This window comes from Herpailurus yagouaroundi, unplaced genomic scaffold (genome assembly GCF_014898765.1).
Source record: "Herpailurus yagouaroundi ecotype Mexico unplaced genomic scaffold, PumYag 163, whole genome shotgun sequence".
NCBI lineage: Eukaryota > Metazoa > Chordata > Mammalia > Carnivora > Felidae > Herpailurus > Herpailurus yagouaroundi.
The window spans coordinates 21,643,472-21,669,308 of record NW_024412404.1 but is presented as its reverse complement, the minus strand read 5'-3'; the positions used below and the strand labels follow the sequence as shown (position 1 = coordinate 21,669,308).

At 39.9% G+C, this 25,837-nt stretch overlaps 1 protein-coding gene and 1 pseudogene across 1 annotated transcript in view; one reads left to right on the top strand and one right to left on the bottom strand.

Annotated features, from left to right (window-relative positions):
- NRG3 (neuregulin 3) overlaps window positions 1-25,837 on the bottom strand; it is a 1,079,756-nt gene that overhangs the window by 747,866 nt on the left and 306,053 nt on the right. The gene's annotated exons all lie outside the window — the stretch shown is intronic.
- Window positions 13,653-15,106, top strand: LOC121036874 (U1 small nuclear ribonucleoprotein C-like; annotated as a pseudogene).

The following is a 25,837-nucleotide window of genomic DNA, read 5'->3' as shown; positions in this document are numbered from 1 at the left end:
AAGGGAAGGGAAGGGAAGGGAAGGGAAGGGAAGGGAAGGGAAGAATGTTTTGGAAACTAGATTAATACAGCAAAGCTTGTAATGTTATGGGCAGCAGATACAGATTGCTTCCTTGACCCCCATCTCAATCCTGTTGTTATATGCAGTGGTCCTAATATTACATGATAGACCTCACCCTGCCAGGTAAGAAATCACTGTCTTTGTTGTCTGAACAAGTACACATTAACACAAGTGCAATAGATGAGAAAATCAAGTTTTACGTAAAATACCTAAAAGTAACTTCTATGTAAGAAAAGTGGTTTTAAGGGTCTCAAATATACATTTACATAAACAAATTGGTGTATTAAAAGATAGACTGGTTTATCTGTTCATTTAAATGTTCATATGAAAGCATTTCCCATCCTACGTATTTAGACTATCAACTATATTCAGTGAATCAGGTCCCAGAACATGTCCAAATGTGGAGAACTAAGCACAGCTACAACCAACATACTAGAATTAGAGACAAGATTCCAGAAGGTTCTACAAATCTGTTTCATGGTTTTGGTTTAGGCTTGAGAAGCTTGGCATTGTACGACATACTAGACTTTAAAGAAAATATGAACAAATTAATAGACTAGTTATATAATTAGTATATACCCTTACTTATCCTTTCTTAAGTTATGTGAAGTGTATTACAGTTAGGAAAAGGCTCTTATACCCCACTAATATTCTGAAACTCGAACTAGAAGAAAGAGTAAATGAATGAACTAGCAAACAAATGAATGAACCAACACTTTATTTTTAACCTCAGATAGAAATATGGCCTTTCCCCAAATAATGTAGGTGATAAGGAATGATGGTATAAGAAGTTTGAGGTTTTAAAATCTCCTCTGCTTATCTGAACTGCACACTGGAAATACATCCCAGTATTAATAGCACATGTGGTATTGTTACCTATCTGTCAAGAATTTCTCTACTTTCTTACTCATAAGAGAGCCAAGAATTACAAATGTTATTCTCTTTTTCTAAACCATCTTTTATTTTGCTTTTCCCCCTAGGAACTATTGGAAAGATAAAAATCTGCCCTTTGTTTGATCTGCAACCCCTGGGAAATAGCTTTTATATATCTTTTTCTTCCATATTGCATCTGAAAAATCATGAAAGTAGCCAGATAAGCTGTGTGTTTCTTCAGCTAATGTTTTCAGGATTTCCTGTCCCATATTTTCAATGAATATGAAGTGAGAGCGAAGTGATAGCTTAGTGATAGCTAAGTGATTAGAAGCAGAGGTTTTTAATGGAACAAGTAGGTAAGATTTTATTTTCATAAGGTAACATCAGTTACTGTGTACAAAATATTCATTGATTTTCAACTCTAGATGCTTTACATATTTTTAATTAAATGTCCCCTCTTTTGATCAGACTATATCACTTTAATATTATGAATAATACTTTAAGATTTCAAGAGCAATTTAAACAAAATGGTTATATCAATGAACAGTTTAGTTATTACTTCTGCTTTGCTCATAATAATTGCACATTTGAGGAGTAAAGAATTAGAGACTTTTTTTTCTAAAAAGGAAAACATGAACACTCTAAAGATCTCAAGAGCATCTTTTTGATTCTCAAATTATCAGGAATTAAGTTCTAGAACAACTTTTGTTTTTCTAGTATTATCTTAGATGAATATTAATAGTCCTTCCTGAGCCTTTTGGATCCAGTGTTGTTTATCTAGGATAATATACTTTCCTTCTGATTATAAGCATGGCATAACCTTTTGGGGAAAAAAGAACGTGGCTTTTTGGGGGAAAAAAGAACGTATTCAGAACATGGCTTTATAGTAAAATTATCAATCAGAACTTGAATAAGCCCATACAAGATCATAGAGAATAATAAAAACAGCAAATACATGGTACTGTGTTCCGTACACTATTCCCAGCACTTTATATATAAAACCAAATTTTACATATTTTCCTTCTTGGCAGAATAATTTTTGGTCTTGTGTAGGAGGGCTGTGTGCCTGGCACATAGTTCCACACAGAAAGCACTCTGGAGCCTTCTTATCACAGAAAAGAAAACTCAAAGAGCCAAGTTGACTCACTGAACTCACCAAGTTCCTTGAAAAGAAGAAGACCCATATATATTTTTTTAAAAGGGCAGATTTCCTTTATATAATAGAAAAAGACACATTCACTCATTCACTGAGCATTTACTATGCAATCGCTGCTGTGCAAAATTGTGAAGGCAAAATTGTTTCTGCCTCCCTGAAGTTTGGTGAAGTCAAGTAGGCCACTGCCATCTTTACTTCTGGATTCACGGCCCCCTTTTCAAGATGGACAGAATTTCCTTACATTAGCGTAAGATGCGTTCTTTGACACCCAGGAACTTTTGACGTCTATTTCTATTTACTGTACAGCTCAGGGAATTGGGTTTGGAACCCTGAGTCACAGAGCTGAATGAACTTGTCCAGAAATCAATCAAAATACGGAAGAATGATTCTCAAGAACCTTTCTACTAAAAACTGCTGGGGTTGTCTTAAAACCTGGACAACTCAGTCCAGAGAGGGAATGATTTCTGGACCCAGTGGCTGGAGAAAGGACCTCTGATTCTATGGACAAATTCATACCTGCTCTTCATGCTTTTATCACCCACTCACTGTAGCTCATTTAGAAAAGAGTAACATTTGATCTTCTAAATGGTCAGAAGGAATCTGACCATATGTCGACCAAGAATAAGGCCAAGGCACAGTGACATTTATTACTAATAATGATAATTCTTTGCATGTGCAGTGTTTCATGACGTATAAAGTACACCTGCTTTTATCATTATCTTTTAGCATAGATGAATAGGCCGTAATATCTGTATTTTACCAATGACATAACCAAGCCTCCAAAAAGGCTAAATGGGTTGCGGAAGTTCACAGAGGGTGAAGCTGAGACATGAACCCAGGTCTTCTGTCTCTCGGGTCAGTATGCATTCTAATACCACATAAGTTGGTCAAAATTCTCCCAGAGATTTCAGGGGAAAATGAGAGTTCACCAAATCGCTTCGAGTACATCATCTTATTCCCATCTCCTCCACAACATATGAATTTGTTACTACACCCATTGTCAAGCCGAGGAAACCGTCTCTGGGGCCTTATGTTTTAAAACTGCTAAGTGTTCAGTACTGGCTTACTTGGAAGGGTGCTATTATAATAATGCAAAACATTTTCTATATGACTCCTGGGTTTTTCACCTTGTCACCTACTTATACTCTGCTACTCTACATGGGTTTTCCATGCATTTTCAGATTCAGGCATAGAGGCTCACCACAGTGTGCCTTAATTTCCAATTGCTGCTATAACAAGTCACCATAAACCTGGTGGTTTAAAACACATAGATTTATTATTTTAATAATCCTGCAAGTCACAAATCCATGGCAGGTCTCATTGAACCAAAAGCAAGGTGTCAGGAGAACTGTGTCCCTTCTGGAGGCTCTAGGGTCATATCCCTTTTCTTGTTTTTTTTTGTTTTTGTTTTTTTTTTCAGTTTCTAGAGGCAGCCTGCATTCCTTAGTTTATGGCTGCTTTCCATCTTCAAAGCTAACAACAGCTGGTCAAGTCCTTTTCAGGTTGTATCCCTCTGACATAGACTTTCTTGCTTCCCTCTTCCAGTTCGAAGGACCTTTGTGACTGCAATGGTCCCAGGCAAAATCAAGGAAAATGTCTCCATTCAGTATCAGGGATTACCAAGCAACTTTAATTACCTCATTACCTCTTGCTATGCAACATGACATATTCATAGGTTCTGAGGATTAAGACATGGGCATCTCGGGGCGCCTGGGTGGCGCAGTCGGTTGAGCGTCCGACTTCAGCCAGGTCACGATCTCGCAGTCTGTGAGTTCGAGCCCCGCGTCGGGCTCTGGGCTGATGGCTCAGAGCCTGGAGCCTGTTTCCGATTCTGTGTCTCCCTCTCTCTGCCCCTCCCCCGTTCATGCTCTGTCTCTCTCTGTCCCAAAAATAAATAAATGTTGAAAAAAAAATTAAAAAAAAAAAAAAAAGACATGGGCATCTTGTGGCGAGTCAGGGAGGAAGCATTATCCTGCCGCCATATTCAGGTAAAGAGCTGTAGCCTTTCTCAGTGGTTTAAGGCTCTATTTTCAAGATATAATGAGGACAAATGTGCTGCCCTGTACACACTCCTAACAGAGACCACACTCATAACAAAGCTCCATCCCTGTGCTGTGGAGGTGGTGCTGATAGTCCTTGAGTCCAACCCAAAATGAGCTGTACTTGGCCATCAAGTGGGTTTTGACCTCTAAACTGAGGGTTTTCCTGATGATGCTTAATTGTCTTTTTATTTGATCATAAGCAGAAATATGGTCTTTCACCAAAGTCAAGTACAAGGCTAGACTCTACTGCACCTGTACACGGAAACACAAACAGAACTTTTTTCCCAAGATTGCAAACACTGTCCCTTTCTGGCAGCCTTCAACTGAGCCCTCTGGAGCTCTAAGCTCTCTCTCACCTGAGCTCTGGAGTGGTTCCTACATGGGCCCCTCTCTTTCAACCACGTGGATTGGACCACACCCATCCTGACACATCCACAAGATGGGAAGCCTTCTCCCTGCCCCACCTACATACAGGAAGGAAACTGACCTAAATTGATAAGGGGACTGGCGATGAATTGGGAAGGCTTTCTGGAAGAAGTAGCACTTCAACTTGGCCTTGAAAGATAATTAAAACTTGGCCAAAGACTGAGGAGAGAAGAAGTTTTCAAAGGAAAACAGGGCACCTGAGAAGGCAGTGATACCTGAGAGGGGCTGCAGTGTCTCAGGATCTTAGTGATCGTATCACTGGGAATGAGAGATCAACCTGGGTCTTCCTTGATAAAAGAGCTCTTAACCAGGGGGTCTTCTAGAGAGAGTGCCCTAAAATTTGTTGGTATCTTAGTCAAATAACAGTATATAATTACATGTATTATTAAAGAGTCAAGCCAAACACTACCTCCTCTATCAAACTTTACGGGATGATTCCTCCCACCGCTGCCCTCCCACAGCACTCACTTCTCTGCATTCAGACCTCTCTCTGACTCATGCAGGGAGATGTGCACGATGTGTCTCTCTCCTTCAGATCACGAACTCCTGGGAGGCAGCGACAGTCCTCCCACTACCACATGGACTGACCTTCCTGAATCTGTGCCCACACTCTCGCTTTCCCTCTTATCACAAGGAACACAAGCCTCTGTTCCTGTTGGAGCCAGTCCCTTCACTTAGATTCTGGATTTCATGTCTCATCTACTCAAGGACTTTGTTCACATAGAAATTTACCTCCCACCTTGTAGCATCCATTTCTCATTCTGCATCCTTTTCCACATATAAAAATATCCAGCAGCCTTTCTTTGACCCTGATGCCCCTCCACCTACAGCTGGGTTTCTTGCTCTTTGTCATAGCACTCCCCAAAAGTCATGTGTGCACGCTGGCTGCATTTCCTCAGCTCACATTTTATCTTCAACCCACACATATTCTTGCATCCTAGTCATTCCACTAAAATTGTTCTGGCAAGGTCAATGGCAGCCTCCACATTGCCAAATCCAAAGACCACGTTTTTGCTTTCATCTTAGCATGTTAGCAGTATCTCACATAGTTAAGCCCTCTATTCTTATCCTCTCTTGGATGGAGTAGCATCCAGAGTTGCCTGGTTTTCCTTGTACCTCACTGGCAGCTCTTTCTGAAATTTTTTTGGCTTATTCTTCCTCATTTATGGAACTTCTAAATGTTGCAACTGCTCACAGTTCAATCCTGGGACCTCTTCTGTCTTCTGTCTCTGATGTTTACAGCATCCCGGTCCATGAATAATTCCATCTCAATACTACTGAGTTTCATATTTAGATCTACAGTAATGACTACTCCCTTCAGGGTGTTTATCCAACTATCTACCTGGATGTCCAACGGCATTTTAAATGGAACCCGTTTGTTGTCCTACTCTTAAAACTGGTGTTTGTTTCCCCCAGACTTCCCCGTCTCAGTTAGTTCCAAGCCAAAAGCCTAGAGCCATTCAGGATTTCAGTCTTTTGTCTCATCATTCACACCAACTCCATCAGCAGGCAACGGCAACTCTACCTTTCAAAAGACATATATTTTTAATCACTATAGTCTTTCCACCTCCAGCGGTACCATTCTTGCCTGAGCAACCAGCAACTCCTACCTGGTGTTTCCTCCATCTGCTCTCCTTCAATGCTTACTCCTCTATAATGTATCTTATTAAACAGCAGGTAGAATGGTAGATGTAAATCAAGGGGTGCCAGTACACTGCAACCAACTCTCCACCAGATTCCCATTGCACTTAGAAGATCAAATCCTTTATTATGATTTAAAGACCCTCTAAGATTTAAACCATTTCTATCGATTTCTTCCAGTACACTTCACATTTTCTCTGTCTCTGTCTCTCTTTTTTTCTCTTTCCTCCTCACCCCCTGAACACTATGGACCTTCTCCTAAGCTTGTTCCCCTTGAGAGTCTCTGCAGTTGCCACAACCTCTGCCCAAACATCCTGCCTCATCATTAACACCTCAAGTCAAATGTCATATCTGGGAAAGACCACCTAGTCAAAACACATTCTTATGTTACAGTAGTCTATCTTCCTAGCCCTTATCACTATAAATTTCTTATGTCTTGGTTTGTTTTGTGTGTGTGTGTGTGTGTGTGTGTGTGTGTGTGTGTAGTCCCTGCTTTTATCCACTAGATTGTAAGCTTTGTGCCGCTCTCTTGCCTGAATATCTCCTACACATAGAATAGTACCTGACACATAATCAGTGTTCAATAAATACTTGTTGAATGAATGAATGAATACATTCATCTAGATAGACAAAGAATAGGTACAACGGGGTGCTGGAAGTCAAGAGAGAAGGGTGGCAAAATAGCGTGTCTCAGGGGCTGCAGGGCATCCTTGACCTAGAGTTTATACCAAAAGCGTCCACAGGTCAGCATGACTTTGGGCTGCTCAGTGGGCCGTGTGGTGTCCTCAGGCAATCCCAGCAGAGAATGAGTCATGCGGGCCCCCTCTCAATAGCGAAACCCTGTGCCCACTCATGCCAATTACTCAGCTTCAGCTCTGAACACAGTCCTGTAATTACACCTGTTACTAATTAAAGGACAAAATAAATGTGAAGTGCCAGTGAAATACTGCACAGGAGTAAAGCAGCAATTATATTTATTGTATAATTTCCATTTGGCAATTATATTGATTGTACAATTGAACATACTGCATAATGGTGATAATTACAATTGTTAACGTTTTCTGCTGGGAAGGATCCAAGTGGGTAAACAGGTTGCTTTGAGTTACTGACAATCAGAAGGGGGGGTTTGGAGTTTCTCTTTAATTCTTGCACATATTGATCAGAGATATTTCCTTAGGAAATACTGAAGTTTGAAAAACAGACCTTTCATGTTTCGAGAAGGAAAATCAATTTGAACCTTTCAGTATTTTGCATTGACGGAAGCAGATAAATGCAATGGGAAATCAAGCCCAAGAAAAAAAAAAAAGGGAAAGTGCTCTTGTGTTAGGACTGAATTGCCAATAAGCCTCAACCACAGGACCAGAGGCAGCCAGGAAACAAATCCTAGGGCCTCAGAAAATAGGTACTGGTGGAGGCCTCAACAAATCAATCCTTCTTGGTGGATCACATTTGCATAACATATTTCCCCCAGACTGGCCAGAACAAGGGGGGAAAAGAGTGTTTGGTAAGAAAGCATTCACGCTAACCCAGAAGCCTTTTGAGTTCTCCTTGTACATGTGCAGGAAGAAGGAAGCCATGCTAGTTTTACAACATGAATAAACTTGCCTTTTGTGGAGTCTCTTCATCAAATGAAACTTGCTGGTGTAGATATTTGATAGTGTGTTTTTCCCTACCTCATTAATGGCTCCTGGAAAATTTAAAGAATTTAAAGAAGGAAGGGGATTAGAAGTCATGTAGTTTGTGCCTTTCACCATCACATGGAGTTGGAATGTGATTATCATGGACATCAGTGTAGACAACAATGTAAGAGCTATGGCAATGAGTGAGTGATGAACCCTATGAGCCCTAGCTGAACAGTGGGAACACAGGTGAAGGAGAGCCTAGGGTTATACTTAAACATAATTGGCTAAGCCTTAAACTCATCCCCAAAGCGTTGTTGTTTATTTGAGAGCCATGGGCCTGGTTATAAGTACTGCCATTATTTCATTAATTCAAATAAAAAAAAATTACTGTGACTTGGATAGAATTGGTATTTCCCAATGCTTTACTAGACACTGTGCACTGTTACCTAAGTCCATTTACTCTCGAACAAAATTTTATCCATATATCCAGCCTTCAGGGAAGAGCCCACTGTCTCTAGTTCAGGGGCAAATCCAGATCAGTCTAACCAATCAGAGGGTCTCATTCTGCTTTAGCCAACTACAGCAATGGCACTACACTTGCCAGTCACTGGCTGGGGTGACAAGTGACCCACTTATAACCAATGTCATGTCTGGGAAATCCTGGGGGTGAGGATTCGTGGGAAAGAGTTTCTCAGTGTTATGAAGGATACAACAGAAATGACATTTTCATTGTCCCTCTATGAGAGTTTGTCATATCTGTGTGTAATGCCTGGTCCTGTAGTGCCAACATGTGTGCATGATGGGGAAATGAGAACAAAGCTGAGATACTGAGGATGGCAGGACAGATGGTTGGAGAGATCTTAGATACTGTTGGTGAGCCACTGAATAGAGCAACTCTGGACCTATTCTGCCTCTGATGTGCTATTGTTGAAGGCATTTTCAGGGCTTTTTAATCTACTTAGCAGCTGAAAGCTCCCTTACTGGTCCAGCAGCACAGAGAGGTAGGATTTGTTCAAGGTCCTACACAGTAAGTGGAAAACTTGTCAATGAAGAGTGAAAACAGTGACTCCCAACTTTCCATTTCTTTAATTTCAGGGAAAAAATGAGTAAGTGATACCTGTACACATATGGGAGCAAGAATAATATCTTTTTATCTGTATTCCAAAGAAATTTGGCTACTTTGGATGATTAAAAAAGAAAATAAAACTATTATCAACTTTGCATACAGTTTCACCAAATGCTTAAAAGAAAGAGCGTTAACCACCTATTTTAGATAAAAACTGGTGGTTATAACCGTAATAGTAAAAATGTTTTCTATTAATCTTATGCGGATGTTCCAAATTTGGGTTTTTTTTTTATTCTTCATCTTGGAAAGTAATACATTTATTAATGATAATATGAAAGTGATACTTAATATTATTTTAGAGACAAAAGTACTAAGGTCTCTGAGTATGTTTGAATGCGACCCTCTCAGCAACATCATGAGGTAGGTATTTTTACCCACCCCACCCCACCCCCACCGCCTTATTGGGCAAAGGGGTTTTGTCCGGGGGAACCCAGCCTGCAATGGCGTGCATTCCAAAGCACTTGCTCTGAAATGCATGCTACAATGCTTCCCCCTTTGGGAATAGTCTTAGTTGAATTTTTAAAAAGAAAATAAAATACACACATTTATTAAAGAAACCGTAGACAAGAGACAAATTATAAAAGGTCAGAGGAGGTCTCCACACTAATTAGCATTTTGAGATAATTTCTTATTTTCCCATGAACAAGGCCATTCAAAACTATTATATTTATGTAAAATTTAGTCATTTCCAAAATTTGCCATTTCATTATGGAAATAACTAGTTCACTTGATTATTCCACTGCTTTTGGAAATCGAACATAATATCCTAAAAATAGCTTTTTTTATGATGTTCAATCTTCAAAATAATTTCTGAAAATGTACATTCAGGAATACCATCTAAGTAAAGGGGAGCCAATGACAGAATATGATCCTTTTAATAAACTGGGGCATGTGCTAGAGTTAAAACACTCACTCAGCCACCTTCACAATGGGCTTCCACAGGGATCCAGTAAACCTCAATAATAATGCTATCAAGCATGTAAGAGAACCAGCAAGGAAATAGGCCTCCCTCTAGCCCATAGAAAAATCCAGCACCACAGTTCCTAGTTTGAAAAGGATGATAAAGAATCCTGGGTTTTACCCTTCCTACTCTAAATCTAATTCCTCTGTCCTCAAAAAAATACTAAGAAATTTCATTTAGCAATATAGTTTCAGGACATAGATGATTAATAGCAAAACATGAATTTTGGAAGTATCTTAAAATGTGTTTCAAGAAATTTTTTTTTTTAATTTTTTTTCAACGTTTATTTTTTTGGGACAGAGAGAGACTGAGCATGAATGGGGAAGGGGCAGAGAGAGAGGGAGACACAGAACCGGAAACAGGCTCCAGGCTCTGAGCCATCAGCCCAGAGCCCGACGCGGGGCTCGAACTCACGGACCGCGAGATCGTGACCTGGCTGAAGTCGGACGTTTAACCGACTGCGCCACCCAGGCGCCCCATCAAGAAATTTAAAATAACCATTAAAAATTAATAAATACCATAAATAAAGTTTCCATATCCATGATGTAAGCATCCAGAGGTGAGAATGCCTCAATGGCACATAAGAAGCCAATTAAAAGTGTTTCACCTCAAGAAGAGAGCAAATAAGAACCTAAGAATGTTAAGCCAATTTTTTGTTCATTTCACTATCTACTGATCACCTTAGTAACATGAAAGTTCATATATGGTTTATAGGTCCATCATAGGCACACCAAGGAATTCTTAACACCTGGGATCTAAAAAAATCCACATTCTGAATTTGTTTTTATTTGTTAATTTATATTATTCATTGAGAAGTGAAATTAAATCTATGAAAATAAACTGGGAGCACCTGGGTGGCTTAGCTAAGCATACGACTCTTGGTATTGGGTCAGGTCATGATCTCAGGGTTCCTGAGATCGAGCCCCGCATTAGACTCTGCACTGACAGCATGGAGCCTGCTTGGGATTCTCTCTCTCCCTCTTTCTCTGCTCCTCTTGCACTCACATGGACATGTACGGACACGTGTGTGCTCTCTCTCTCAAAATATATTAATAAACATTAAAAAAAGAAACTGAATTACAGTAAGCACCTACCAAAAGGTCTCTGAGTCTACTTGTTGGATGAGAGTCTAGGCTGGGTTCTGATCTAATGGAAATAAGATCAGGAAAAATCTTTATGATGATCTGAAGATAAGGACAAACCAGGGCTTGACAGAATGGTTACTCTTTCCCTCATATGTCCTCATCACTGGGATTGCCCATGTTACAAAGGAGTCCACCATGTGAAGAAACAACAGGTTCACGAGGCCAGAAGTCCAGTGTTCCAAAGTCTTGGAGTTTCCTGGAAGAGGGACTTGAATGTCCAGAAAGTCTGTAATAGGTATAGATAGATAATATGTATAATATGATTGCATGAGCCCATAAATGTTTATCCAAATATGGGTCACCCCTCTGATTTCTGATTAAGTATTCCTTTCAGTACCCATACAGTTGAAAGGGTTTAATTATGACCACAACCTGATATCTGCTTACCACATGCCCACATGTCCACTCTGCACTACACTTGCGATATATAATAAACATGTGAGCACACACCATGCAGGTTTGTTGGGTTCAGGTTAAAATTCTGAGGCACCGGGGAAGTGGACCTCAGTATCACAGCCTAAGTTCCTTGTCAGTGGCCAGGACTAGAAATATAATGCCAGGATGTTCAGTGGCCAGGACTGGAAATATAATGCCAGGATGCTCACGGTCGCCTCACTTCCCATGGGAAAGAGCTTTTCAAGATGATTCCAGCACTAGTTATGACTGAAGGAGAGGTTAACCATCACTTAGATAAGGACAGCAAAGATGCTTCTTCTCTGGCTCCCACTGCGTGCCTCTTTATTGGTGAGGATTTAAAGGAGGTTTGTGGGGACAGGAGGGAGAGAGGAGTGAGATACTATCTGTCTTTAATAAGTGTGTGAGTTACATCTCTTTGGGGTCCTGTATGCTTCTGCTAAAGAAATTATCTTGTTTTGAAGCAATGAATTCTTGAGTCAGTTATTCACTAAGGTGATTCCTAACAATTTCATGCCCACATAGACATTTAGACATGATGTGACGAAATTGCTGCTGCTATCCAGTGACAGGGAACTAAAGATATGCAGAGGAACTGATGTATCTGAGAGGAAACTCACCTTTTCAAATACTTAAAAAATAAAGACTTGCGGCCAGTTACAGATTCGGTAAAAATACAGAGTGAAAAGCATATGAAACTCTTTGGGTTGGGAGACAAATCTGCACTTGACCTGATTTTATTCTTTATTAAAATAAAACCAATTATAAGATGGAAAGATGTGATAACGCAGCCTTTGAGCATCTGCTGAAATGATTCTGAAAGATCCTTGAGCCAACACTAACATTTAGCAGCTAGACAGCCACCATGCCTGCCCCACAGGTTTCTGCTTCTGTATTAAATGATGAAAAAGACACATTCCAGTAATATCTTCGTCAGTGCAGGCAAGTGAAGGAACAAGTATATCATGGCTATGGGTAAGAATACATGTTTATTCCCACATTATAGCTTTCCAGTCCAAAAGGCTGGAGAATGCAAGTGGTAAAATAATGCCTTTTATTTCCAAGAACTGATTTCAATCTAGAATTCTCTTTTTCTGTTAAAACACTTAATTCCAGCTGCAGAGATGAACTGGACATGGCTGATCTGTCTGCAGGACGAGGTTTTAGGAGGCTGAAGCAGAAAGACAGGAAAGAGAAAAGGTAAATTAGAGGTTAAGAAAGGTAAAGCTAATTACCTCCTTCCCAAACAACCTATTTCTTAAAACAGCAAGTGGACGGACGTTTTAATGTCTTATATCACTTGTATAACTTCCTAGCACAAGGCTGGGCACAGAATAAATACTTATTTAGAGGTGTTGGGTTTTTTTTTTTTTTTTCCTTTTCATTACTCTCTCTCTCTCTCAAAAAAAAAGTGGGAAGGTCTGGTGGGAGAGAGCTGAAAGACCCTAAGCCAGAGGTGGTCTTGGGCCTGGATCTCCCTGGGCTGGGCTCTTATTTTCATTTTTAACAAACTCTGTTTCCAACCTCTTAAATAGTTATTTACTGATCTCTCCCAAAGGGTCACAGGTAATAGGCTCAAGACGCTGCTGCCTTTTACTTGTACTGTGTAAAGCACTCAAAGATGCCCTGTCAATTAATTAGCAGCTTAATTGGAATGAAATTATGTAATTAAGCATCTCATTTCAAATTAGCTATAAATGTTTACCAGCTCACAGGAATGAGACTTTCAAGGGGCCTTCATCCAGACCTTGTTGGTTTTGACAGTAAGTCAATGTCTCCCTTTCCTTTCTCTAGTTAGAAATGCAGGGTTTTAATGAAGCCCGAAGATAAGTTCCATAAACAAGTCAGATATCAGTTTGTTTACATTTGGTTGGAGCTGGTGACCTCCCAAAGAACACATTCTTCCTATGGGCAAGTCAATTGATTAGGTCCCCAAGGAATGAATTTGACTCCAGAAGAGAATGACAAAATATATTTTCATAAATTCAATGTTTACAAAACGCTGCAAGGATTATGTTCGGTTTTCTATATGTTAAAAATCCATTCCTATTATATATACACAGGAATTTTAAATTGTTCTGTGATTAAGACCACTGGATTCTCTTAGCATCCTTTCAAACATTTTAAAGCATTTCCCTATCATGATGGCTACTGCTAATTTTCCCCAGCAACCAGTCTCTGCACCTCCCTTTTAAATGGAAACCTCTCCTCCATGACAGTCTCAGCCTGGCCATTTGGCCAAGTCCTTGCCAATGGAATTGTAAGGAGCTGGAAGGATGTGGGCAATTTTCCCATCATTTTCTTAAGAGCCAATTGCTTGTCCTCAACTTCTTATCTTTGCCCCTTGCAGAAAGCAGATGTTGTTCTGGTCAGCCAGGTCTGACTGGTAATGAGGAAAACTCCTTGGGGAATAACAGAACCATTAGATAGAAGAAACCTTTGCCCTTATATAACCTTGTAGAGCATAAAACTATCTTCCAGGCCTGCCCTCCTCTCTTTAGACCAGAGTTGCTGGACTTTGGAACTACTGTCTTTGAGCTGAATAATAATTTGTTATAAGACAGTATTCCAGGCACTACAGAAAGTTTGGTTGAGTTCCTGCATACCAGTGACTCCCCTTTTCCCTAGTTGTGGCAACCAAAAATTTCCCCAGATGTTGTCAAATACTTGGGTCAAGTTTGCCCCTCGATGAAAACCACTGGTCTAAACAGTTAGAAGAATGAATACCCTTTTGTCTTGTTTGATCCTCTGTAATCTTGGGTATATTTGTTATAGTAGCTCAAACGAGCAGCTCTCAAAGTGTGGTCTGCGAGAACCTTTTAGAGATTCTATGAGGTTTGCATTGATACTGTAAAAGCAATGTCTGATAAAACTGGTCGCTGCAAATCAAGGCAATAAAATTCATTGGTATTAATATTAATAATATTCTTCACTGCTGTGTCCTTTCACTGGGGGACATTTCCATTTAGGGATGTCCTTGATGTAGTAGTAAAAATCGTTAATTTTATCAAATATCAACTCCTGAGCACGCATCTTTAAAATATTCTATGTAATGAAATGAGAAGTACACACACACACACGCATACGCAACTCTTCTGATGTATACCGAAGTGTCAATTATTGCCTTAAAAATACTTGTGCAGGGACGGAGTGGCCAGTGCCTGTAGAGCAACATGCCTAAGTTTTACTATAACACATACCTTACTCATGACTCTCCGTCTGTGAGAAAGACACAGGAAAGCGGTAGGAAACACAAAGAATGTAAAAGACTACTATCAGAAACGGATAGAAGAGCAGGCTCAGAGCTTGATTGACAAAACAAGCATGGCATTTCAACATGAAAAGATGCCTCCTACTCTATTCTCTGCTTCTCCTCCTGGAGGGGCCATGATCCCACCTCCCACATCTTGCGGGTCTTCCTTGCCCTGGTATGATGCTAGCACCCGTTATGGGGGCCCTCCCATGATGCCAACAATAGGCCCTCCTCCTCCTGGGATGATGCCAGTGGGACCTGCTTCTGGAATGAGGCCTCTTGTGGGAGGCCATGTGCCAATGATGCCTCAGCACCCCCATGATGAGACCTCCCGCCCGTCCCATGATGGTGCCCACTCAGCCAGGAATGACTTGACCAGACAGATAAGAAGAGAGGGGGCCCTCTTTATATTCATTTTACATTACTTTTTCTTTACCAGGAGATCATGGTGCTGTGACTCTGGATATTTTCTAACAGCATGACAAGGAAAATTTGTCCCCCTTCCTATCAAACAGAGAATAGGTTTTGTAGGGAAGTAGTGGGACAAAAACAAAAACAAAACAAAACAAAACAAAAAAAGCAATTTTCATTTGTTGTGTGAAATGTGAAGATAAAATTGTCAACTTTTTTAGTTTAAAAAAAAAAGTTATTGTGCAGTTGTTTTGAGTTACAAACTGAACTAGCTACTTTTTCGTGGGACACTATTTTTACTTGACAGAGTAGCTGATGGAAAGAAAAAGGTTTTCAAACTATGATATTTGGTAGATACCTTGTCAAAAAAGAATGAGGTATATTTGTCATTTCAGGGAAAACAGCTGAGAGTATGTTGATTATCAACCGTTACTACTGATCAAGTTAAAGCAACCAAGTGAGAATTGGGATTTTGGAAAACTAGTATTTGGTAACATAAGACATTTCCAATGTAAATGGTGATCAGATCGATAAAATAATTTTATTGATATTGTATAATCATGAGCCACCATTTATTTAGAAGATCTGCTTAACTCAATGAAACAATATTTTTCAAATGACCAATGCATGAGGCTATGAAATGATGTACCGGTAGAAGGTTCTTTCAAGGTAGAATGTCACACAGTACAAAATGTCCTATAATTTCAGATTCCACATTGTCAGTAATCTTTAATAATATTAACTGTTGAGTTAGGGTATAAGAATTCAAGAAATCTAAAATTATCTGATTTTGCTACAAACACAATCCTTCTTTTTCCAGCCACATATTTGTATGAAGTTAGTTTTCCTCACATACTCCCACCACACCAACGTAAGGGATTGATTATAGGTGCAGATATATGAATCTAGCTATCTTCTGCTAAGGCAGACATTAAAGAGATTGGCAAAAACATAAAGTAATGTCCTGGCAGGTTAGCAAGATGGTGGAATAGGAAGCCCTAGACTCTCCTTCCTCCCACAGAGATACTGATTCAGAAATAAACACAGATCAATATCCTTTGTGAGAAATCCAGAAAACAGTTAAGAAACTCCTGCACCCCAGGTGGCATAAAATCAGCCACAATGAAGCCAACAGGAAAATGTGTGGTGCCCTCCCACCCCCATCCCTCCCACTGGTATAGTATCATGGTTGGGAACTCCCAGTTCCTGGACTCTCCCTGGAGAGGGAAAGAGAGGAGTGGATTGTATCTTCAACATTCTCGGTTTTCATGGGGTGGGAGCAGGAGAGCTTACCTGAGGGACTGGCTTCTGTCTCAGTCGTCTCCTGTCACTGCTGGGACCCAGTGTGTTCTTAATGGGGGCCACTGAGAAGGTAAAAGAGCTGGGCGGTGTGCTGCTGATTCAGAGCAGCCTCAGTATAGCAGAAAAACACCACAGAAAAAACAAGAGATCATGAGCTCTAAACCAGCAAACCCATCTAATTAAAAATCTACATGCACAAGTCCAGAGAAGATACATCCACAGGAAAGTCTTGAGAAGCCTTCCTAGAAATTGAACCGACCATGTCATAATCATGAAGAAACAGAACTGAACAGACCTATAACTAGTAAGGAGGCTGAATGACTTATCAAAAACTTCCTCAGAGGGGCGCCTGGGTGGCGCAGTCGGTTAAGCGTCCGACTTCAGCCAGGTCACGATCTCGCGGTCCGTGAGTTCGAGCCCCGCGTCGGGCTCTGGGCTGATGGCTCAGAGCCTGGAGCCTGTTTCAGATTCTGTGTCTCCCTCTCTCTCTGCCCCTCCCCCGTTCATGCTCTGTCTCTCTCTGTACCAAAAATAAATAAACATTGAAAAAAAAATTTAAAAAAAACTTCCTCAGAAAGACAAGTTCAAGATCAGATGGCTTCATTGGTGAATTCCGCCAAATATTTAAAGAAGAATTAACACCAATCATTCTCAAACTTTTCCAGAAATCTGAAGAGGAGGAAATAGTTCCAAACACATTTAATGAGAATGGCATTATCCTGATACCAAAGCCAGAAAAAGATACTACCCCAAAAGAAGACAACTGGCCAATATCTCTGATGAATATAGATGCAAAAGAACTCAACAAAATTCTAGCAAACTGAAATCAACAGATATCAACAGGATCAGACACCATGACCAATGGGATTTATCCCCGTAATGCACGGATGACTGAACACACAAAAATCAATTGATGTGAAACACTCCATTACCGGAATGAAGGATAAAAATCACATGATCATCTCAACAGATACACAAAAAGCAACTGACAAAATTCAACACCCTGTTATGACAAAAACACTCAAACTAGGAACAGAAAGAAATTACTTCAATACAATAAAGGCCATATACGACAAGCCCACAGCTAACACTGTACTGACAGCCTTTCCTCTGAGGTCAAGAACAAGGCATGGATGCCCAACTCCCACTACTTCTATTCAACATAGTACTGCAAGCTCTGGTCCGAGCAATTAGGCAAGAAAAAGAAATAAAAAGCACCCAAATCAGAAAGGAAGAAGTACTGTTCACAGATGACACAATCTTATATGCAGAAAACACTAAAGTTTCCTCACAAAAACTGTTGCAACCAATAAATGAATTCAGCAAAGATGCAAGATATATAAGCAACACACAAGAGTAAACTGTATTTCCATACACTGACAATGGCCAATCCAAAAGGGAAATTAGGGAAACAAACCCATGTATAATAGCATCAAAAGGAATAAAATACTTAGGAATAAACATAACTAAGAAGGCAAAAGACTCGTACAATGAAAACTACACACTGCTGAAAGAAAGAAGACATAAATGGAAAGACACCCTGTGTTCATGAAACTGAAAGCTTAATATTGTTAAAATGCCCATACTATCAAAGTAATCTACAGATTCAAAGTAACCCCTAAAAAAATCTCAATGGCAATTTTTTACAAAATTAGAAAAAATCCATGTGGAACCACAAAGGACTCTGAATAAATAAAACAATCTTTTAGAAGAAAAATAAAACTGAAGGCCCCATACTCTTTGATTTCAAGCTACAATAATGAAAACTATATGGTACTGGCATAAAGACAGATGTACAGATCAATGGAACAGAACAGAGAGCCCAGAAATAAACCCATGCAGGTACAGTCAGCTAATCTTCAACATGAGTGCCAAGAATACACACGGAGCAAAGGACAGCTTCTTCAATAAATGCTGTTGGGAAAAGTGGATGCCCACATGCAAAAGAATGAAAGTGGGAGCCTACTTCACAGTACTCACAAATATTAACCCAAAATGGATCGAATAATACCTAAATGTAATACCAGAAACTGTAAACTTGTAGGAAAAAAAAGCATAGGGAAAAAGATTCATGACCCTGGTTTTGGCAATGATTTCTTAATGACACCAAAAGAATAGGCAATAAAAGCAAAAATAGACAAGACGGATTACATCAAACTACAAAGCTTCTGCATGGCAAAGGGAAAAAAATTAACAAAATGAAAAGGCAGCTTATCAAATGGGAGAAAGTATTTCAAACCATATATATAAGAGATGAATATCCAAAATATATAGGAATTCATACAACTCACTATGAAAAACAATAATAACTCAAAGTTTTAAAAAAGTGCCAATGGCTTAGACAGACATTTCTCCCAAGAAGAGTTATAAATGGCTAGTGGATAAATGAAAAGATGCTCAATATCACTATTCATCAGGCAAACGCAATTTAAAACCACAATGAGATCTCACTTCACACATATTAGGGTAGCCATCATCTAAAATAATTGTTGGCGGGAATGTAAAATGGTGCAGCCACTATGGAAAACAGTATGGAGGTTTCTCAAAAAATATATATAAAAACACAACTACCACATGATTCCGCAATCCCGCCTCTTGTATATATCCAAAAGAACTGAAAACAGGATTTTAAAAAGATATTTGCATTCCCATGTTTATGAGAGCATTATTCACCATAGCTAAGCAGTCAAAATAAACTAAATGTCTACTGGCAAATGAATGAATGCAGAAAACACAATCTTCACATACGATGGGATATCGTTCAGCAATTAAAAAGGAAATCCTGTCATATGCTACAACATGATTAATTTTTGAGAACATTTTGCTAAGTGAAATAAGCCAGCCACAGGACAGACACTACTTAATTCTACTTATAGGAGGTATCTAAAGTAATCAAACGCATTGAGCTAGAAAGAATGGTGGTTGCCACAGGACAGGGGGTAGGAAATGGGAGAGTTTCTGCTATTCAATGGGTATAAAATGTCATTTATGCCACACAAAAATTTCTACAGATCTGCTGTACAACATTTTACTCATAGTTAACAATACTGTACTATACACTCAAAAATATGTTTAGGGGTAGATTTCATGTGTTTTTTACTACAATACATAAATATACAAAGCAATGCTACTTTTCTCAGTCTTTTTGTTTCAGAAAATAATTTATTTTCCATTAAAAATTGTTATTTACAGGGCGCCTGGGTGGCTCATTTGGTTAAGCATCCAACTTTGGCTCAATTCATGATTTTGCGGTTCGTGAGTTTGAGCCTCACGTTGGGTTCTGTGCTGACAGCTCAGAGCCTGGAACCTGCTTCTGCTTCTGTGTCTCCTCTCTCTCTGCCCCTCCCCCACTCATGCTCTGTCTGTCTCTCTCAAAAAAAAAAAAATTTAAAAAACTGTCATTTATGTTAGCATGCAATAGTTTATTTTTATTTTTGATAAGGATCAATAAAATATTTTTAAGTCTCCTTGTTTTAATTTTTAATATGGTAAATATTGATAGGTATGGCTCACTGAAGAAAAGGCTCTTGAGGAGACTTCAATAATTTTTATGAATGTAAAATGTTCCTGAGATCAGAAAATTTGAGATCCATTAGCTTAGAGTATACTCTTGATAATACACACACTCCAAATATTTTTTTTCAAATCTTATCAGTTACACTTACTCATCATATAGACTTTTTTAAACTTGGGTGCTAATGGATTTATTTAACACTCAGTTTCTTTATGAAGAATGTTTTTTATTTTTTTAATAATTAAAATACTGCATATAATGTGTCACTGGTAACCTTTTCTTATGTTTATGATTAATTTCCCCAGATAATTACAAACCCTTTGTAGAAAGGATCAATAGATTATTCTCCTTAACGTCTCCTTAGATTAAAATAAGTCCATGAGGCCTTGATCATTTATGAGAAAGCAAAAGAAAGTAAATACTAATATGTAAAACAATAAAAGACAAAATTGAAAAATACTAGTAATATAAACACAGCAAACAGTATATGACTGTTGCTATATTCCAGGCACTGAGCTATTTAATCCTCTCAAGAGCCCTGTGAGGTGGGTAATATCATCATCGTGCAGATACAGAAAAGTGAGGCTGTGTGGTTAGTAACTTGTCCAAACTAGCAAGTGGCAGAGCCGGGATTTAGTGTTCTCAAGCCAGGACTAGAACCAAGGCCTCTGTGACTTCAGAGCTGCATTGTGTGTGTGTGTGTGTGTGTGTGTGTGTGTGTGTGTGTGTGTGTCTTGTTTAAAGGGATGGAGTCTTTGTGTTGTCAAATACATGCAACTTCTGAGCTGTTATGTCATCTGAGCTAAGAAGAGCAAATCCAGGTCAGCAGCAATGCCACCAGCTGTGAAGCAGGTCAAGAGAAACAGGAATCATTGAGCCTGGGAAATTACCGGGGGGATCAGGGAATGCCATGTTGCTGCTCTCAGCTGGATACAAAAATAAATAAACTTGTCCTGTGCAGTGCAAAAGGTGCAGGCGACTCGACAGCACTCACTGGCACTCCCGCCCCCCCACCCAGCTCCAACCAAATACCACCAGAGCGGGAGACCCACCAGGGACAGGCTGACAGGAAGATCAGAGCTCAGGCAGCTCAATCCAAGTTTCTTCTTCTCTTGCACATGCTTTGTGTGATGGATAGCCTGTGGGCCTGGGCATGGGTCAAAATAAATAGGAGCATCAAGCATACATTTTTGTCCCTCTCCTCTCTGCTGAGGCAAACAGAGCCATAGAACAGCTGGTGAGGTCCCTGGGATTCTGAGAATTGATATGCCAACCACTTCTGCCCGATCTCAATGTAACAGAATGAATACTTGGGTCGGGATACATATTCTCTCTTCAAATCAAGTTGAGAAGGGGGAGTGGTCCACCAAACATTTATGAAAGCTAAAATTTTTTTAAAGACAGCATTTGGTATAATACTGTATCTCCCAAAGTATGTTCTGCAGAGAGACGTATAAATGGGTTCTGAGGCCAAACGGATCTGGAAAGTGCTATGAGGTATAGTCAAACTTGGAGAATCACATGAATGTATTAAAAGTTTTGAGAGCTAGCACAGGGAAGACAGTTGTTTATGTTGGCTTCATCTACAGTTTCCCAAGTTGGATGAAGAAATAATATCTCATGGACCCATTCTGGTCCAGTGGGATGGAAGAATATGGCAGCCTCTGGGCCAAAAATAAGACCTAACCTGGGCAAATCCTTGATTTCTCTAGAACTCAGATTTCTCATTGGGAAAGCGGGTATAATGGCAATTATATCAGAGAGTTGTTGTAAGAATTAAATATATATACATACACATACACATACACAGAGCATTTATATTAAGTGTGCAATAAATGGTACTCCTCCACCCACACACGTGCTTAAGTTTGTGGAGCAGTCTTTTCCTTTCATGACAGTTACAGAAGTAATCATCCAAGTAACCGAGCAACTGCCTTTATTGAGTACCTATCATTGTAGTGGGGAGAATAGTATCTGTTTTTGGAGTAGTCACAGTCCAATTAAGGAGAAAGACATGTGAATAGTGAGCCACATGATGAGTACTCTCCTATATCTGCACAAAGTATTACAGAAAAGTTTACTCCTCCCAGGGCAAGTCATGGAAGCCATCAGAACCGAGTTTGAAGGATACATGGTCATTTCCCAGGCAGAACAGTAACATTAAGCATTTAAGTGAAGGGAAATGGCTCAGCAATACCCAGTGATGTGATGCATTCAGCCTTTCATAGAATGTGGTGTCATGTGGACAGTAACAGAGGGACGAGATAGCTCAACTGATAGTGCTGGTCGAGGCAATGTCGTAAAAGACACTGCCTGCTGGAGGAGTTTAGGGCACTCTTGAGCCATTAAAGATGTTTTCATAGAAATGACAAGATCAGATTTGTATTTTAGAATGATGATTCTGATACCAATAGGGAGGCTGATCTCAGGAAGTGAAACCAGAAGCAAGAGAATAAGCTAGAAGCCTACCATCTCCATCTTCACTTCCATGTCCTCAAGTTCACGAGGCCATGGAGCAGGGTGGTGCTCAGAAGGACAGCATGGCAGGCAGTGAGAGACAGCAAGGTAACATAAAGGTATTTCTTCGTGTTCTCATGTTGGGAAAGAGAAAGGTAGGGAGATAGGAAGGTAAAAAGTACTGGCTGGCATTCTAACTTGGATAACTGAATGCATAGTAGGACACCTGACCAGGATTGGGAGAGAAGGAAGGAAGGAAGGAAGGAAGGAAGGAAGGAAGGAAGGAAGGAAGAAAGAAAGAAAGAAAGAAAGAAAGAAAGAAAGAAAGAAAGAAAGAAAGAAAGAATGGGGGAACAGGGGGAACAGGGTTTAGGGAAAGGTAATAGGGAGAGATTGTCCCATTGAGAGTTTGTAAATTGAAATTAACAAACCATTGGGCTTAAGGTGTCTTCAGGCATTATAAAATTAGAAGTAAAGGCCTGGAATTCAGAATCCCACTTGGACTGAAGATAGAAGCATTAACAGTGATCACTTGAGGTAGCCCCTGACCCAGAATGAGGGTGCAGGGTGTTCCAAAGCATACCAGAGTGAGCCGGAGGTTGGGAAATGCAAGGCAAAGAAAAGAATAAAGCAGAGTTCCTACTTTCAGAAGGAATATAATTCAGCTGGGGAGACATAATTGATGTATTATAAAGAAATGAAAGAAAAATTAAGTGCTAAGCTCTGTACTACTTAATGCAGCTGTGAAAGTATACAGAGTAAGAATTAAATCTTCAAATGGAAATAAATGAGACCTCTGGGGCACTCGGGAGGCTCAGTCAGTTAAGCATCCAACTCTTGATCTCCGCTCAGGTCATGATCTCATGGTTCTTGAGATGGAGCCCTGCATCAGGCCTGCGCTCACAGCATGGAACCTGCTTGGGATTCTCTCTCTCCCTCTCTCTCTGCCCTTCCTCCACTGGTTCTCTCTCTCTCTCTCTCAAAATAAATAAATATTAAAAAAAAAAAAAAAAGAAAGAAAGACAGAAATGAGACCTCAAAGGGTAGCTGAGATTTTTAAACTGAAGGAAAAGAGAAGAATGGGATTTCATTGTCAAGGGCAAAAGGCCAGCCAGGTATTCATATGAGCATTATTAAAGGAGGCCATAATGAGGAAAAATTGGGGTAATTATGGGAAAAATTAAGGTCACAGAAAACAAAGCATGTGCATCACGAGGAAACAGGGTAAAGTGAAATGGCTGGAAAGATACAAGGATGAAGGGAGAAGAGTGAACTTACTCAAGATTGAAAAGAGCATCTGGAATTGATGTGGTTGCAATAATGTGACTGCACATTATCACAACACTTAATATATAGAAGGAACTCAAGAAACCTTATGTTCTTTGTATGGTTCTATAAGTAGTTCTTGCATTCAGGCATCATATACCACCACATATGGTAATTCTGAATGACTTAGAAAGGGCAAGATGGGTGCCACATATGTAAGGAAGTTGCTGCCATATTCTAGTCTATTCTGTCAGTCTGTATACCTAAGTGTTCATCTTCGTGTGCCTATCTGCCTTTATCTCTGGGACTCTGTATGCTCTTCGTGTGTGTGTATGTGTCTCCAGGTCTCTCAGCATCTATATGCATGAGCCTTCACCTCGCATTCGTGTGACTCTGCAATTGTCAGTCCTGGCTGCGCCATTGTATCATTTGGTCAATGTCTTCCTATCTGTGTGGGCGTGACTTTGCTATGTGACTGTGTTCACGTGCTAGAATAGGTGTCTGCATATATGGTTACTGTCTTTTTGTGCCCAATTATATGAGTCTGTACCATCTGTGTGAGTGTGTACATGTGTTTGTGTATATGTGTGTTTGTGTACGTGTGCATATTTTCTAAAGCGTTGCCACAGCATGCCAGTGGGTGCCTTCCGCAGCTAATGTAAAACTGTCAAACAGTATTGAATGACAAATGGGAAAAGCCCTCACTGTATCTGGCTACCCTGGCCTTATTAGTTTTAATAGAAAATTGATCTTATCATCCGTAGTCTATTTCACTTCATATCAATGTGCACATGCAAATATTTCCATGCCACTAACATAAAGCTTGTATCAACCCGAAGTGATGTTTTGTGTAAACTAAATCTGAAATTATTTTCTTTGCTTTGTAATGGTGGCAAGAACCAAGCAAAGCATTTCTTGAGCCATAAAATACAATTTAACTCAAAAGTCACCCCAGCTTATGGATTTTCCTGCACAGAGACTTTCATATTAACGGCCTGTGGTGAAGAACCCCTGTCGATTTTTGTAAATTCTAGAAACACTAGAGAGAGATGTAATTTCAGAGTCTTTTACCCAACTATTAGTAACATAACTATGATGAATGGGGCTGTTGGGGCTGATGTAAAAGGAAGAAAAGAAGGGAGGGCCGGTGCTAGAGCAGTTCACCATATCATATTATGAGCCAGGCGACAAGGGCCAGAAGACCTTGTATTTGAATCTTACAGGGAGCTACAATTAAGAGGCTCTTACACCTTGAATAGTGGCATGAACCCAGGCATGGAGAGGGATGCATGCAGCCCGATGGGTTCTGTGGCTGATAAGATTGAAGGCAATCCTAATTTTCAGATATAGTCAAGCTGAATCATACTGAATGTTTGCAGCAGCCCCAGTATCACCATGTGATCCTGGAGTCTTGGGGATAAGATTCAAATTCTGATTTCTTTGTTACATCCTCCAGTGGTTGAAACTACTTCCTAAAGCACATGTGTTATGAGAGCTTCCTAAAACTATCTTCTGTTTGGAGTTCACCGTCCATATTAAAAGCAAACCAAACACAGATAGAAACCCAACCTTCCCTGGGTATAAATTTTAAAGTCACAGCAACTCTAAAATCCGTCAGAAATTTTCCACATACTTAAAGTCTTTTTTGGTCAAAATGGTTAACCACATGAGCAGACTTGGATTCTAAGCTCTATGCTATGGTGTTTCCCAACTTTACACTAACATGCTGCCCATTAATTAAAAAAAGAGCAGTCAGCAAAGAATCTTGGAAGTCCATTCATTAACTCTAATTCAGATGGAGTGCAGCAGAGAACAATATACTTGGATTTCACTTCCTCACACAGCAACCCCATGCCAGGTGCCCACAGCACACTCGGTACTTCCATTCCTGCCCATGAGATGGAGAAGTTCAACCCAAAACACTGGCAAGATGTGTCACCCGGCATGTCTTTCCATTTCAGAGACATGAATCTTGACAGTTTAGCTGTGCACACTGCTGAGTGCTGAAAGTCTCATTCCTCATCATCCCTTGCAACCAGATATGGCCACCAAGTTCTTATAAGATACAGGGGGAAGTTTTATAGTGATACTTCTTGGGGGGTCTCCTAAAAGGAAAGGAAAGGAAAGGAAAGGAAAGGAAAGGAAAGGAAAGGAAAGGAAAGGAAAGG